Below are 17,126 nucleotides of genomic sequence, written 5' to 3'. Positions count from 1 at the left end.
TTTAATGTGACCTATAAACTGTACAACTCAATTGAAAAACAAACTGAAATCTTTTAGGTAAAGGGAAATAAAAAATTAAATAATATGGTTGCATAAGTGTGAACACCCTTAAACTATTAGTTTATTGAAGCACCTTTTGATTTTATTACAGCACTCAGTCTTTTTGGCTATGAGTTTTTCAGCATGGCACATCTTGACTTAACAAGATTTGCCCACTCTTCTTTGCAAAAACACTCTAAATCTGTCAGAATGCGAGGGCATCTCCTGTGCACAGCCCTCTTCAGATCACCCCACAGATTTTGAATTTGATTCAGGTCTGGGCTCTGACTGGGCCATCCCAAAACTTTAATCTCCTTCTGGTGAAGCCATTCCTTTGTTGATTTGGATGTATGCTTTGGGTCGTTGTCATGCTGAAAGATGAAGTTCCTCTTCATGTTCAGCTTTCTAGCAGAACCCTGAAGGTTTTGTGCCAATATTGTCTGGTATTTGGAACTGTTCATTATTCCCTCTACCTTGACTAAGGCCCCAGTTCCAGCTGAAGAAAAACAACCCCTAAAGCATGATGCTGACACCACCATGCTTCACTGTGGGTATGGTGTTCTTTTGGTGATATGCAGTGTTGTTTTTGCGCCAAACATATCTTTTGGAATTATGGTCAAAAAGTTAAACTTTGGTTTCATCAGACCAGAACACCTTTTCCCACATGCTTTTGGGAGACTTCAGATGTGTTTTTGCCAAATTTATCCGGGCTTGGATGTTTTTTTTTTTTGTGGAAGAAAAGGCTTCTGTCTTGCCACTCTACCCCATAGCCCAGATATATGAAGAATACGGGCGATTGTTGTCACATGTACCACACTGCCAGTACTTGCCAGATATTCCTGCAGCTCCTTTAATGTTCCTGTAGGCCTCTTGGCAGCCTCCCAGGCCAGTTTTCTTCTCGTCTCTTCATCAATTTTGGAGGGACATCCAGTTCTTGGTAATGTCACTGTTGCACCATATTTTCTTCACTTGATGACTGTGTTCACTGTGTTCCATGGTATATCTAATGCCTTGGAAATTCTTTTGTACCCTTCTCCTGACTGATACCTTTTAACAATGAAATCCCTTTGATGCTTTAGACGCTCTCTGCGGTCCATGGCTTTTGCTGTAGGATGCGACCAACAAAATGTCGCAGCTGAACTTTATTGGGGGTTAATCAGAGGCACTTTAAATGATGGCAGGTGTGTACTTACTCCTATTTAACATGATTTTGAATGTGATTGCTTAATTCTGAACACAGCTACATCCCCAGTTATAAAAGGATGCTCACCCTTATGCAACCATATTATTTTAGTTTATTTCCCTTTACCTAAAAGATTTCAGTATGTATTTCAATTGAGTTGTACAGTTTATAGGTCACATTAAAGGTGGAAAAAGTTCTGAAATTATTTATCTTTGTCTCATATTTTTACATCACAGAAACCTGACAGATTGTGGTTGCTCTGAGGAGCCCAAAACCACTGAGAAACAACAGGGGTGAGGTTGTAGGTGGTAGCCTTAGCTGCCTGGTATCCGTGACATCTCCCCCCCTCCAGTTCGGCAGACCATAACGGGTCGGCCTGGGGCTGTCCGACGGTGGCCCTCCACTTCTCGGTTGCTGGGAGAGGTTATCCCATCTCTCCAGAGCTTGGGGCATCCTTAGGGGTTCCTGCTGGCGTTTATGCCCTGGGCCCAGGGATAGTCACATAATGCAAAGTCCCGAACACGTTTACAAAGGCCGGCTCCCAAACAATTGCTGTCCCACAAGTTCCAATGTCCTTAAGTTCCATGGCCACACTGCCTCTCTCTGTGACTGTTTAGTACCAGCTGACCCACCCCAGACCGAAAAGGGAGGTTGCTCCTTGGTGGGGCAAGCAAAGCTCGGGTGCCCAAAGATGTGGCCACAACTGTATAAACTTTTTTCCTCGCCTAATGCAACGCCTGCCCCCGGTGAGAAATACTCTGGGACAAGAAAAGGGTAGAGACCCTGCCAAGCTACTGAGGGGAGAGACATCTGTCTCTACTCCCGAGAAGGAGATCTACCGCTGGGGAGGGAGGTCTGCCACCTCCGTTCCATGGGAAACGGTGCTGCCGCTGGGGAGGGAGACCGGCTGTCTCTGCTCCCTGTACGGGGTTCTGCTGCTGGGGAGAGAGAGACCAACTGTCTCCTTTCCCAGAAAGGGATTCGGCCGCTGGGGAGAGATACTGATACCCGTCTCTCCCTGCAAGGGCTTCTCTGTAAGGGGAGGGAGGACGACTACCTCCGCTCTCGAAGGATGGATCTGCCGCTGGGGAGAGAGACTGTCTCCTCTCCCAGGAAGGGGTTCTGCTTACGGGGAGGGAGGACGACTACCTCCGCTCCCCGAAGGATGGATCTGCCGCTGGGGAGAGAGACCGACTGTCTCCTCTCCCCCGGAAAGGGGTTCTGCTGCTGGGGAGAGTTATCAACATCCATCTCTCCCTGCAAGGGGTTCTCTGTAAGGGGAGGGAAACCGACTACCTCCACTCCCAGGGGATGGCTCTGCCGCTGGGGCGAGAGACCGGCTGTCTCCTCTCCTGACTCCTGGCTCTGCCGCTGGGGAGGGAGACCGACTGTCTCCTCTCCCAGGAAGGGATTCTGCTTACGGGGAGGGCGACTACCTCCGCTCCTAGGGGATGGCTCTGCCGCTGGGGAGAGAGACCGACTGTCTCCTCTCCCTGTACCTGGCTCTGCCGCTGGGGAGAGAGACCGACTGTCTCCTCTCCCGGAAAGGGGTTCTGCTGCTGGGGAGAGTTATCAACATCCATCTCTCCCTGCAAGGGGTTCTCTGTAAGGGGAGGGAAACCGACTACCTCCACTCCCAGGGGATGGCTCTGCCGCTGGGGCGAGAGACCGGCTGTCTCCTCTCCTGGCTCTGCCGCTGGGGAGGGAGACCGACTGTCTCCTCTCCCAGGAAGGGATTCTGCTTATGGGGAGGGAGGGCGACTACCTCCGCTCCTAGGGGATGGCTCTGCCGCTGGGGAGAGAGACCGACTGTCTCCTGTACCTGGCTCTGCCGCTGGGGAGAGAGACCGACTGTCTCCTCTCCCGTAAAGGGGTTCTGCTGCTGGGGAGAGTTATCAACATCCATCTCTCCCTGCAAGGGGTTCTCTGTAAGGGGAGGGAAACCGACTACCTCCACTCCCAGGGGATGGCTCTGCTGCTGGGGCGAGAGACCGGCTGTCTCCTCTCCTGGCTCTGCCGCTGGGGAGGGAGACCGACTGTCTCCTCTCCCAGGAAGGGATTCTGCTGCTGGGGAGAGTTATCGACATCCATCTCTCCCTGCAAGGGGTTCTCTGTAAGGGGAGGGAGGACGACTACTTCCACTCCCAGGGGATGGCTCTGCCGCTGGGGGCGAGAGACAGACTGTCTCCTCTCCCGGGAAGGGGTTCTGTGTAAGGAGAGGGATTACGCTGACCTCCTCTCCCTGGTTTCCTGGAGCTGTTACAGGTGCTGGGCAGAGGCAGTCGGCTCTTTGCCCTGTTGCCATCGCTTCTGCTGGGGTGGCCCCCTGGTCCAAGACCATAAGCTCGAAGCCAGACTGCTGATCAGGATCCAGCATCCCTGGTTCCCTTTTTCTTGGTTGCCCCTCCTCCATGGTCGAGCTCCATGAATCCCAGAGGGCTGCAACCCAGATCTGTATACCCTTGGCACGCTGCTCAACGAGATCTAGCAGCCTCTTGTGTTCTTTGACCAGTGCCTCTTCCTGGTCAGTTATAAAATCCAGATCGTCTAGCAGCCAGGTTTCCTCCAAGAGATCCAGCAGTTCCTCTTGAAACCCAGAGATACCCTGCAGACCCTGGTCCGTCTCGCTCCCAAACTTTGGGTCCTCTGTCCTTTTTGCAAACAGTAATTCAGGGCCACCGAAGCCAAAGCCCTCTGTGGGGGAGCCATCCTCCAGCCATGGCTGCACTTGCATAACGAGCCATTGGAGGGAGGGCCCGGTAGCTGTCCTCCACCCACATCTCTTGCTGGACCAGTCTATATAGAACAGATAACCATTCTTTCTTTGGCTGTGCTCCCAGGAAAGGCACTCGTAAGTCCCACCGGACCCAGTACCTCTCATTATTTGTGGGCAGGACCTTTCCATCATTCCGCTCCTGTTGAAGAGCCCCCCCCCCCCCCCCCAGAGTTCTCGGAGGGCAAGGTTCATCCATCCCAGAATGTCCTGTTCCGGTCAGCATGTTTTGTTCCGGTCAGCATCTTTTGTACTCTCCCTAGGAACTCTGCCTCCATATTTACTGGCTACTGTGGCGCTTCTCCTCTGTCAACAGGAATCTTGTAAAAGAAGCAGATCCCCACCACTGCCGACCAATGTGACGGATACCCCAGCTACCCTGACTGGGTAGCTCCGCCAAACGGGTCCTGGCAAGTGACCACAGCCTGTAGCCACCCCTGATGCCCGACAGCACCAGTACTCAGGGTCCCACCTTGTGGCAGACTCCAGCTACCCAGACTGGGTAGCTCCACCTGAGGGTCCTTCCTCTGCCTGGAACAGGCTGCTATGTAGCCCAGGAAAGTGATTCTAGCAGTAGCCCACACAAATAACTAGATATACTAGCATTCAGGTGAAACAGGAACTGATTTTATTGAGAAACACATCTTTTATACAATCAACTCATTTTGATAAGACGCTGGACAATGCCCCAATTTTCCCGCCCCTCCAGACAGGCTGGCATCTCCATAGAAGTCACAGGCCCAGGACCCAGGGGTGGCGGTTTTTGGGTGATCCCGGTGGAGCGTCCTCCACCCACATCTCTTGCTGGACCAGTCTATATAGAACAGGTAGTCATTCTTTCTTTGGCTGCTCTTCCAGTAAAGGCACTCTCAAGTCCCACTGGACCCAGTACCTCTCACTATTCGTGGAGAGGACCTTTCAATCATTCCGCTCCTGTTGAAGAGCTTCCCCCCAGAGCTCTCGGAGGGCAAGGTTCCTCCATCCCAGAGTGTCCTGTTCCGGACAAGGATCTTTTGTACCGGTCAGCATCTTTTGTACTCTCCCTAGGAACTCTGCCTCCATATTTACTGGCTACTGTGGTGCTTCTCTGTCAGCAGGAACCTTGTAAAATAAGCAGATCCCACCGCTGCCAACCAATATGAATGATACCCCGACTGGGTAGCTCCGCCAAACGGGTCCTGCTTCCTCCCTGCTGACTGCAGCTATGTAGCTGGCAAGGGACCACAGCCTGTAGCCACCCCTGATGCCCGACAGCACTAGTACTCAGGGTCCCACCCTGTGGCAGACTGCAGCTACCCAGGCTGGTTAGCTCTACCTGAGGGTCCTTCCTCTGCCTTGAACAGGCTGCTATGTATCCCAGGAAAGTGATTCTAGCAGGAGCCCACCCAAATAACTAGACATACTAGCATTCAGGTGAAACAGGAACTGATTTTATTGAGAAACACACATCTTTTATACACACAACTCATCTTGATAAAACGCTGGACAATGCCCCAATTTTCCCGCCATTCCCGCCCCTCCAGACAGGCTGGCACCTCCATAGAAGCCACAGGCCCAGGACCCAGGGGTGGCGGTTATGGGGTGATCCCGGTGGAGCGTCCTCCACCCACATCTCTTGCTGGACCAGTCTATATAGAACAGGTAGTCATTCTTTCTTTGGCTGTTCTCCCAGTAAAGGCACTCTCAAGTCCCACTGGACCCAGTACCTCTCACTATTCGTGGGAGGACCTTTCAATCATTCCGCTCCTGTTGAAGAGCTTCCCCCCAGAGCTCTCGGAGGGCAAGGTTCCTCCATCCCAGAATGTCCTGTTCCGGACAAGGATCTTTCGTTCCGGTCAGCATCTTTTGTACTCTCCCTAGGAACTCTGCCTTCATATTTACTGGCTACTGTGGCGCTTCTCTGTCAGCAGGAACCTTGTAAAATAAGCAGATCCCACCGCTGCCAACCAATGTGATGGATACCCCGGCTGGGTAGCTCCGCCAAACGGGTCCTGCTTCCTCCCTGCTGACTGCAGCTATGTAGCTGGCAAGGGACCACAGCCTGTAGCCACCCCTGATGCCCAACAGCACTAGTACTCAGGGTCCCACCCTGTGGCAGACTCCAGCTACCCAGGCTGGTTAGCTCTACCTGAGGGTCCTTCCTCTGCCTTGAACAGGCTGCTATGTATCCCAGGAAAGTGATTCTAGCAGGAGCCCACCCAAATAACTAGACATACTAGCATTCAGGTGAAACAGGAACTGATTTTATTGAGAAACACACATCTTTTATACACACAACTCATCTTGATAAGACGCTGGACAATGCCACAATTTTCCCGCCATTCCCGCCCCTCCAGACAGGCTGGCACCTCCATAGAAGCCACAGGCCCAGGACCCAGGGGTGGCGGTTTTGGGGTGATCCCGGTGGAGCGTCCTACACCCACATCTCTTGCTGAACCAGTCTATATAGAACAGGTAGTCATTATTTCTTTGGCTGTTCTCCCAGTAAAGGCACTCTCAAGTCCCACTGGACCCAGTACCTCTCACTATTCTTGGGAGGACCTTTCAATCATTCCGCTCCTGTTGAAGAGCTTCCCCCCAGAGCTCTCGGAGGGCAAGGTTGCTCCATCCCAGAATGTCCTGTTCCGGACAAGGATGGTACCTCCATAGAAGCCACGGGCCCAGGACCCAGGGGTGGCGGTTTTGGGGTGATCCCGGTGGAGTGGCGGCACTTCCAGGGTGCCAGCTCTCAGTCCCCAGATGCCACAGTCCAAAAATCAGCATGATTCGTTACTGAGGACCGGAGTTACAGTCTGTTGAAGTTATGGGGTTAGGGGTGTCTAAAACCCCCGGTTCCCAAAGGAGCTCCCCTCCAGTAATTCCCCCACCTCTTGTCCTCCCTAGGGGCTACTAATCCCTAAAAGAGAGGAGCTCTGGGGCACATAATTGCTGGAGCGACCAGGGGTAAAGTTAGCGGGTGTCCTGCTGTCCTGTGGCCAACCGGGAGTTCCAGGAGCCCGGCCAGCTTGAGAGGAGTTTGGCGGGTGTCCGTTGTGAGGCTGCCGACCGGGAGTTCCAGGAGCCCGGCCAGCCTAGGAGGGTTTTCCTGGTCATACACCAGCTCTTCACAAAACAAGCAAACAAAAGCTTCCAGAGATTGTGGTTGCTCTGAGGAGCCCAAAACCACTGAGAATCAACAGGGGTGAGGTTTTTAGCCTTAGCTGTCTGGTATCCGTGACAGTAACTCTCCAGCATAAAAGCAAAATAGTCTGTTTATTGAAACATAATTTCTTCATAAAAATCAGCTTCATATAGCAATTCACACACATAGGATCTGGTCAAACATGTTTCGTATAATTCATATACAGTACTTCCTCAGTGACCATTAGTTAAAACATGGCTATGATGGCCCTTATATACCTAAGGGAAAACTCCTCCTCTATTAATCAAACTGATTTTAAGCACATGTGAATCATTAATTATTTATGTATTGGGGGAATATCCTTTATGCATAGTACTTGTCAATTGAAAAAAACAGATAAGAACACACAATAACAAAATATGAAATGTCAAAAATTAAAAATAAAAGCTATAACATAAACTTTTATTTAGTGAACAGTTTGACATCCCATTCAGAGTTTATCCCTCTTGGCACTCTAGTATCCAACTGAAATATCCAGAATAACTTGGATACATTGAAATGTCAGGAGGGAAACATCTGAATTGTGTTCCCTTTTAAAATGCAGCGAAACAGTAGTGGAGGACTTTGGATCTTCAATTGACCTGAGATGTTGCAAAATATATATATATTTCCACCTTAATATGAGGAAAGTCCACGGCTTCATTCCTTGTGGGAAATACAGAACCTAGCCACCAGGAGGAGGCAAAGACACCCCAGCCAAAGGCTTAAATACCTCCCCCATCCCCCAGTCATTCTTTGCCTTTCGTCACAGGAGGATGGCAGAGAAGTGTCGGAAGATTCGGAGTAGTCTCTTATGGAGGGTAGTACTCTTCGCCATGGGACTGGAGTTTTAAGTAGTCTTGTCAGCCTCTCGGTTAGAGCATTGACGAATGTTAGTGTCTGGAAATGCAGGGAGAGTCTTTCTGCAAAACCATCCAGACTCGTATTAACAGCTCCTAAGCAATCAGTGTTGACGAGTTTCACTGCCTGCTTCTATCACTCAAGTCCATGTCAGGTGCGATGCTACAAGACTGTCAAACTTGAGAGGCTGTGTGTCTGTTCCACGGCAATGATTCCGGTAAGTTTGTTTCATTTTATTTCATATGATAACGCAAGAAGACAGGGTCACAATGTGATTCCTTTTATCTGTATGGAATCGGGTTAATATCTCTGGAAGGGGATTATTGAACAGGGGGGTTTATACATGATTTGCTTTATGTTTTATGCTGCGACATGCGTGAAATGAGGCTCTGGCAAATGTGGGAACATTCAGGTTTTTTCTTTAGTTTTTGGATAACTGCGCAGCCTGTCAGTTTGGCGCCTTTCCTTCCTGCAGGAGGGGCGGTCCTGCATGGCACTCTATGTGACCGGGTGTGGCATCATTAACTCCCTCTTTCCTGACCATGGGGCCCATGTCATAGGAGGTGGTGAGTGCCCCAGCCATTGGGGGTTATAAAGGTGCCATTAATATTTTTCTATAGTCCATGGAAGACTCTGATACATTAGAGGGTACTTCCTCTTTACCTAAATCTAATACCTGTTTTTGTGAGGAGGCCACGGTATACCCGCCTGCTCAATTATGTTCCACACGCCTTGACAGTACTTATATCTAAGAAACCCAAGATGTTTAGTACCACTGAGCTGTCCACCTCTGAGGGGTCTCAGTCTCGCAAGTTACGTTCCCTGCAATCTTCTTCTACTACACATCTAGCTCTCCATTGCACTACTAATCCTCCTAAGGGAGGGGCCCTCTTACCTTCAGTGCTTTACCTGGTAAGCGCAAGCAAAAGGTTAAATACTGCTATCCTTCCCAGGGGTCATCGACCAACTTTCTGGATTTATCTGATACTAGATTATCCTCTGATGAAGACGCCTCTGATACTTCAGAGGAGAATCTTTCTGGGTTGGAATTGGCTGCCTCTAAGCCTCTGGCTGCAGAGGAACCATTCTTTAGATTTAGGATAAAGCACTTAAGCTTTCTGTTAAAGGTGTTGGCTTTGTTAGAGGTTCCGGAATCTAAGTTGCCCAAGGAACCTTCTATTCTTAAGCTTGATTAGGTTTACGAAGACAGGGTGGTGCCACAAACCTTCCACGTTCCCGTTAAGATGGCAAATATTAAGAATGAATGGGAAAAACTTGGATCCTCTTTTTTCACCCTTCTTCCTTTAAGAAATTTTTCCCAGTTTCTGACTCCCAATTACAGTTTTGGGGGTCTGTCCCTAAGGTGGATGGATCTATCTCCACGCTGGCTATGTGCACCACTATCCTGCTTGAGGACAGTTCATTGTTTAAGGAACCTATGGATAAGAAGCTAGAAACTCTGTTGAGAAAGATGTTTCAGCACACAGGATTTTTTTTCAGCCTGCAGCGGCGATGACTTTAGCCACTACCTATTAGTGTGACTCTCTGTCGGAGATGATCGAGGTGGAGACTCCCCTCGATGTAATCCAGTAAAGAATTAAGGCCTTGAGAGTTGCTAATTCTTATATTTGCAATGCAAACATGCAGATAATTCGTCTAAATGCCAAGACATCAGGTTTTTCTGTTCTAGTCCGTAGGGCTCGGTGGCTGAAGTCTTGGTTTTTGGTCCAGGACTGGACTCTATCATAACCACGGTCACTGGGGGCAAGGGTGCCTTTTTACCGCAGAATAAGAACAACAAACCTAATTGACATGGGCCTAATTTTCATCCCTTTTGTTCGGACAAATCCCAACGCCAGCAGCCCGCTACAAAGCCTGATCAGTCAAAGGGAACTTGGAAACCATCTCAGTCTTGGATTAAGTCCAAGCAGAACAAGAAGCCCGCGGAGACAAAATCGGCATGAAGGGGCGGCCCCCTATCCGTTGCTGGATCGTGTTGGGGCAGACTATCTCGCTTTGTGGAGGCTGGGAGTCGTGCAAGATTCTTGGGTTCTGGAGGTCATTGCTCAGGGTTACAGGATAGGTTTCAAATCTCATCCGTCCAGGGGCAAATTTCTATTATCATACCTGTCTTCAAGACCAGAAAAAAGAGAAACTTTTCTAGGGTGCGTGAGGGATCTCTCCTCCCTAGGAGTGATTGTGCCAGTACCTCTAACAGAAAGAGGTCTGGGATACTGCTCAAACCTTTTTGTGGTCCCAAAGATGGAGGGTCCGTTTCGTCCGATCCTAGACCTAAAGTGCTTAAAGTGAATGTAAATTTTGATGCTTAAGAGCCCGTTTATTAAAAATTTGATTAAAAACAGGGGCACTTTAAGTCATCAAAATTTACAAGCTGGAGCTGCTGTCAAGTTTAAAAGGTAAGTATTTCTTCACAACGAGTGAAATGTAAATTTTGATGAATTAAAGTGCCCCTGTTTTTAATCAAATTTATAAAAACCGGGCAATTTAGCATCAAAATTTACATTCACTTTAAACAAGTTTCTGTCAGTGCCATCGTTCAAGATGGAGACGATAAGGTCGATTCTGCCCTTAGTTCAAGAGGGGACAGTTCATGACTACGATAGACTTGAAGGATGCTTACCTTCATGTGCCAATACACAAGGATCACTTCACGTTCTTAAAATTTGCCTTTCTGGACCAACACTTCCAGTTTGTAGCTCTTCGTTTTGGTCTGTCTACTGCTCCAAGAGTCTTTACGAAGGTTCTGGGGGCTCTGCTTGCGGTGGCCGAGATCCAGAGGTATTGCAGTAGCGCCTTATTTGGATGAAATCCTGGTCCAGGCTACGTCCTGCCGCCTGGCAGAAGACCATTTGAGTGCTCTCCTGCTTCTTCAATCTCATGGATGGAAGATAAACTTAGGAAAGAGTTCTCTGGTTCCCAGTACCAGAGTGGAATTCCTGGGCACGATAATAGATACCATATCTATGAAGATATTCCTTACAGACCAGAGACGTTGCAAAATTACTTCTAATTGTGTTGCCATCCAGACCTCCTCAAGACCATCTGTGGCCCGGTGTATGGAGGTGATTGGGCTCATGTATCCAGCATAGATATCATTCCATTCGCCAGGTTCCACCTCAGACCTCTTCAGCTGTGCATGCTAAGGCAAAGGAACGGTGATCATTCGGATCTATCACAACAGATTTCTCTGGACAACCGGTCGAGAGAATCGTTCTCTTGGTGGCTCTGTTTGGATCACCTGTCCCAAGGGACATCCTTCTTGAGACCATCCTGGGAGATTGTGACTACAGACGCAAGTCTGTCAGGATGGGGAGCTGTTTGAGGGCGCAGGGCCTGTGAACTCGAGAGGAATCTCTTCTCCCGATCAACATCCTGGAACTTCGAGCGATCTTCAACGCTCTGAAGACTTGGCTTCTTCTGGGTTTGACCCAGTTTATCAGATTTAACAGATGGGGGATGCCGGAGATCGATCTCATGGCGTTCAGACTCAATACCAAGCTACCCAGATATGGGTCGAGGTCCAGGGATCCCCAGGCAGAGCTGATAGATGCCTTAGCGGTTCCCTGGGGATTCAACCATGCTAACATTTTTCCTCCGTTACCACTTCTTCCTCGAGTAGTGGCCCGCATCAAGCAGGAGCAAGCCTCAACTATTACAATTGCTCTGTCGTGGCCTCAATGGAGGTTACCTTGTCGCAGAGATCTGCTGGAACAGGGTCCTTTTGTTCATCAAAATCTAGCCGGTCACCCGTCGCATCTATCATAAGGTGTGGAGGACCTACTTATTCTGGTGTGAAGAACGTGGATTTCCTTGGCATAAGGTCAAGGTGTCCAGGATTCTTTCTTTTCTGCAAGATGGTTTGGAGGAGGGACTTGCCGCTAGTTCTTTAAAGGGACAGATTTCGTCTCTTTCTGTGTTATTGCACAAGAGGCTTGCTGAGCTTCCTGATATTCAGTCTTTTGTTCAGGCTCTGTCTAGAATTAGGCCTGTGTTTAGACATTCCGCTCCTCCTTGGAGTTTAAATTTGGTTCTTAATGTTCTGCAGAGGGCTCCGTTTGAGCCCATGCATTCAGTGGACATTAAGTTACTTTCTTGGTAGGTTCTTTTTCTATTGGCTATTGCTTTGGCACGCAGAGGCTCTGAGATGGTGGCCTTGCAATGTGAACCTCCTTACTTAGTATTTCATGCTGATAAGGTTGTTCTTTGCACTGAGTTGGGGTTTCTCCCTAAGGTTGTGTCTGACCTTGTGTCCTAATCCTTCCTCCTCAAAGGAACGATTACTTCATAATTTGGAAGTGGTTCGGGCTTTGGAATTCTATCTTCAGGCTATGAAGGATTTTAGACAGACTTTGGCATTGTTTGTTGTCTACTCTGGGAAGCACAGAGGGCAGAAGGCTTCTTCCACTTCCCTATCTTTTTGGTTAAGGGGCATTTTCCATTTGGCAAATAAGACAGCGGGACATAAGCCTCCTCAGAGGATTACGGCTCATTCAACTAGAGCTGTGGCTTCTTCTTGGGCCTTCAAGAATGAGGCCTCTATGGAGCATATTTGTAGGGCGGCTATCTGGTCCACCTTACATACTTTTTCAAGATTTTGGGAGAGGTTTTGTAGGCTGTGGTGCCCACAGAATAGGGTCCGCCAATTATTTTACCCTCCGTTTTCGTTCAGTGTCCTCTAGAGCTTGCGTATATGTTTCCCACAAGTAAGGAATTAAACCGTGGACTCTCCTCATATTAAGATGGAAAACATAAATTATGCTTACCTGCTAATTTCATTTCCATCTGTATGAGGAGAGTCCACGGCCCCCACCCGTTTTCTCCGTTGTGCGGACCTAAATTTTGTTTTGTTCTTCTGGCACCATTTATACCCTGATATTTCTCCTACTGTTCCTTGTTCCCTCAGCGGGATGAGGGGAGTGGGGGAGGTATTTAAGCCCTTGACTGGGGTCAGGTTCTGTATTTCCCACAAGGAATGAAGCCGTGGACTCTCCTCATACAGATGGAAATGAAATTATCTGGTAAGCATAATATATACATAATTAAAACCTTTAATAAAAGTGAATACTGCATAAATATTCTTTTACACGTTTTCATCTACTTAACGGCAAAGGGATCCAATGCCCATACTGTGTGTGTATGTGTATATATATATATATATATATGTATGTGTGTATATACTGTATGTCTGTTAATACATATCTACACATTTTATAAATTGGAAATATTGGATCTGAGCCATAGGGTACAAAAAAAGTGCTCCCTATTAACTGACATGTTTTGCGCATGCGTACATGCTCTTCATCAGATTTATATAAATGTATAGATTTATTTAAATATACTTCTTTAGACATGTATATGTATGTATCTCAATGTTAAAGCCCTTTACCTGCCTTTTTTTTTTCTATCACCTGAGACCTTCAATCTTGAGCCTTTATAACTTTTGTGTGCAATATTATTATTGAATACATTTTATTAGATGATGTTCTTGAGTATAATTATACTTTATAATGTATTTTTGATGTGTTTTGTGCAACTTTTTAGTTTTGCGAATCAGTTAACTAGAGATCTGAAGTCACAGTAATCATTTTAGCGAAAATCCCGATTGCGCTCACGCAATCGCGTTTACTTTCAACTCATATTACGAGCAGTAAGCCCGATGAGCACAAACCTTAGGGATAAACCCTTTATCAGGCGCAAACATGTAATCTAGCCCTATATTTGTTCACACCTTTATATAATTTTGTTTATTCCAGGAAATGGGTATCCAGAGAGATAGTGGTTATTATACATATTCTCTCCCTACTACATATCACACATGTCTGTTTTGCTTATTGATTAGATGTGCAATTTGCAAGCGGAGGATCTAGAGGTTGAATCCAGCTGTGGATGCTGTTTTCTCACTTCTAGTTTTATATACTTATGTATAACATGTCTCTTATTACTATGCAGAATCTGTCTGGTGCAATATTTTGTTGGTTTCTAACCATTATCCTGTTTTGATCTTTCTGAGTCTACATGATAACAGTTAAGGTAAGCTCCACACTACACATCTTGCCACTCCTTGGGTTATTGTATCCATAGATGACAATTTTCTGTGTTGGGGATCTGTCTGGGAGTCTCAAGGAGCGCAAGGAGTTAACCAATTAACATCTTAGAACTCTGAGCAATTCTACAAGCTCAACATATTTCACACTCTTAAAAGATGAACCGTGAGAAAGAAAAATAACACTAACGAAATAAAAAACAATAGAAATCAAGATGTGGCATTACAACCATATGCAATAAAAACACAGTAATACAATATACATGACATTAAATTAAAAAAACATCTTTTAAAAGTTGTATCAAAGTCAACTATTTAGAACTCCCTAGAATAGATTTCCAAGAGGCAGTGTGCCATAATGTTTCCCTAGTGTAAACTATAGTGATAGCCACAAAAGTAGATGGAGTTCATAGTTTTAAATCAAGATTAAGTAGCAAGATTGGACTGAAGATAGCTGGGGAATCTGAGGGTTTTCCTGGTTTGGGTACCAATTAAATATGTGCCTTAAGCATGGATAAGTTAAAGGGATGGATCGCATCCATTAGCATTAAAAGTGAAAAGCATAATTATAATTTGTTGTAACTGTTTGTAGTAATTAATACTGTGTCTGTCAATGCCAGGACTTTTACCAGATTCAAGGGACTTGATAGCTTTAGATAACTCCTCCTGTTTGAGGCAATTCAAGATCAGAGACCATATCTTTGATGAGGGTAGCGGTAGTAAAAGAACAAATCATTTGTACACATTTCTTCATGTTGTTTAGAATCCCGTGCATTTAGGAGATTATATAGACAGTCATAGTATTTACAATACATCTCGGCTATACTGAAGGTGTATTCAATATGGGTGCCTGGATTTAATGTATGTCTATATATGTGTGGTTCGTAGAGCTCTACCCAACAGTTTTTCTGTTTTATTACCTTTTGTATAGCAACGCTATTAAAGTAGAAAAGTTTGTCTTTGAGACTGGATATGTAAGTACTCACTTAGGCCATCTCTAACAGTGTGTAGATCTGTCTTAAACGGACACTGAACCCAAAAATGTTTAATTTTGTGATTCATATAGAGCATGCAATTTTAAGCAACTTTCTAATTTACTCCTATTATCAAATTTTCTTTGTTTTCTTGCTATCTTTATTTGAAAAAGAAGGCATCTAAGCGAAGGAGCCAGCCAATTTTTGGTTCAGAACCATGGAAAACACTTGTTTATTGGTGTTGTCCAATCAGCAAGGACAACCCAGTTTGTTCACCAAAAATGGGCCGCATCTAAACTTACATTCTTGCTTTTCAAATAAAAATACCAAGAGAATAAAGAAAATGTGATAATAGGAGTAAATTAGAAAGTTCCCTAAAATTGCATGCTCTATCTGAATCACAAAAGAAAAAAATTGGGTTCAGTGTCCCTTTAAGTATCACTCCCCTTCCCACAAACCCCAGTCATTCTCTTTGCCTTCGGTGCAAGGAGGAGGTCGTTTTGATGTCTGAAGATTTTATCATTTTGAAAGCCATAGTAGGTTTGCTCTGATCTTTCCTGTTTACTGGGTATAGCTGTAGTCCAAATTAATCTCTTCAGTAAAGTAGTGGTGGCTTTAAAGCAGTTAGGAACTTGTGAGGTGGGCCTTGCTGCGTTTTCCTAACATTGTTGCCGCCCTTAAATAGAAAGCCAGAGTAGGTTCTCTCTTCTTTTCTACAGGTCTCTGTGAGGAGCGGCATCCTCTAATACCGGGTAGGATGTCCTCCTACCGGACAGCTAGATGCAGGTAAGTGCCGTTTTGTTGTTTTCTGGGAGGAGACTGGCACTGAGGGGGTAGAAATCCCTGGCTGTGAGAAGGGTTAATTGGACAGTAGCAGGCAATTTGCATGTGAGGGAGACAAGGGGTTAAACTCTTTGAACAACTTAGCTTGGTACGCTAAGGGTTTATTTTGGCTGACAGACACTTATTTGGTTCCGTTTAGGAACTTAGCTATCACATTTCTGTGGGGACGTTTTATTTCCTCCGTTTCCGTAGCTGAGTGCTACAGGAAACGGTTTTATTTTGGGCCCTTCTCTTTTGGCTTGGAGCGCACCTTTTGCAAACTAGTGGCGCAACACAGGAGCCGGTTACATGATCCCTAGCCGTTTCCAGGTTAGTTCGTGCAGACGCTGAGTAATAAGCAGTCGCACTTCAAGGCTGAGAGTGTGGGTTTTATCAGGATCCCGGCAAGCGTACTGGTAGTCCATCTCACTTCGAGGGGGCAGGTAAGCACTGCAGTCATAGACTGAGGTGTGGAGGTGCTTGTTGGGCAGGGTCTTCTAATCTAATTAAATTAAATTATTTTGACTTAAGCAAACTGTTTTCCTTGTAGCGGTTTAAAACACATAGTTATCACCACAATTAAATTTAAAGACACAGTACTTAAGAAAAATATTTTTTTTTGTTTTTCTTTTTGTTAATTGGTTCTGTTTTTCATACATGATGGATCAGGATCCTAATGTTATAGATTTATGTAGCCTTTGCTTAGTCGTGTTGCCTCCTATGCAATTTTGTTCCTCTTGCATAGAGATAACTTTAAAACAACAGCCCCAAGCTTCAATGGTGTCGCATGCAGTGCCCTGCGATTCCTCTCAATCTCCTGGAGGATAGTAAGGTGTCTGCTCCAATTTTGGATACACAGATTGCTCTTTCTCATAAGTCAGATGAGGAATATACGTCGATAGTGTAGCTTCTGAGGGTGAAATCTCAGATTCAGACAGTGTAATTCCTTCATCTGATGCTGAAGTTGTATCCTTCAGATTTATGCTTGAACACCTCCGTGTCCTGCTAAAGGAGGTTTTGGCTACTATGGACGACTCCGATACCTCTGTCGTTGTCAACCCTAAGAAACCTTGTAAACTCAAATACTTTGATGTTCCTTCACCTATGGAGGTATTTCCTGTGCAAGACCGTGCTATGGAAATTATTGCATGGGAATAGGAGAGACCTGGGATTCCTTTTTCCCCGTCTCCTGTCTTTAAAAAGATGTTTCCTGTGGCTGACTCCTTTAAGGAGTTGTGGCAAACGGTGCC

Source organism: Bombina bombina, chromosome 1 (assembly GCF_027579735.1).
Source record: "Bombina bombina isolate aBomBom1 chromosome 1, aBomBom1.pri, whole genome shotgun sequence".
Lineage (NCBI taxonomy): Eukaryota > Metazoa > Chordata > Amphibia > Anura > Bombinatoridae > Bombina > Bombina bombina.
Note: the sequence above shows the minus strand (reverse complement) of the source record.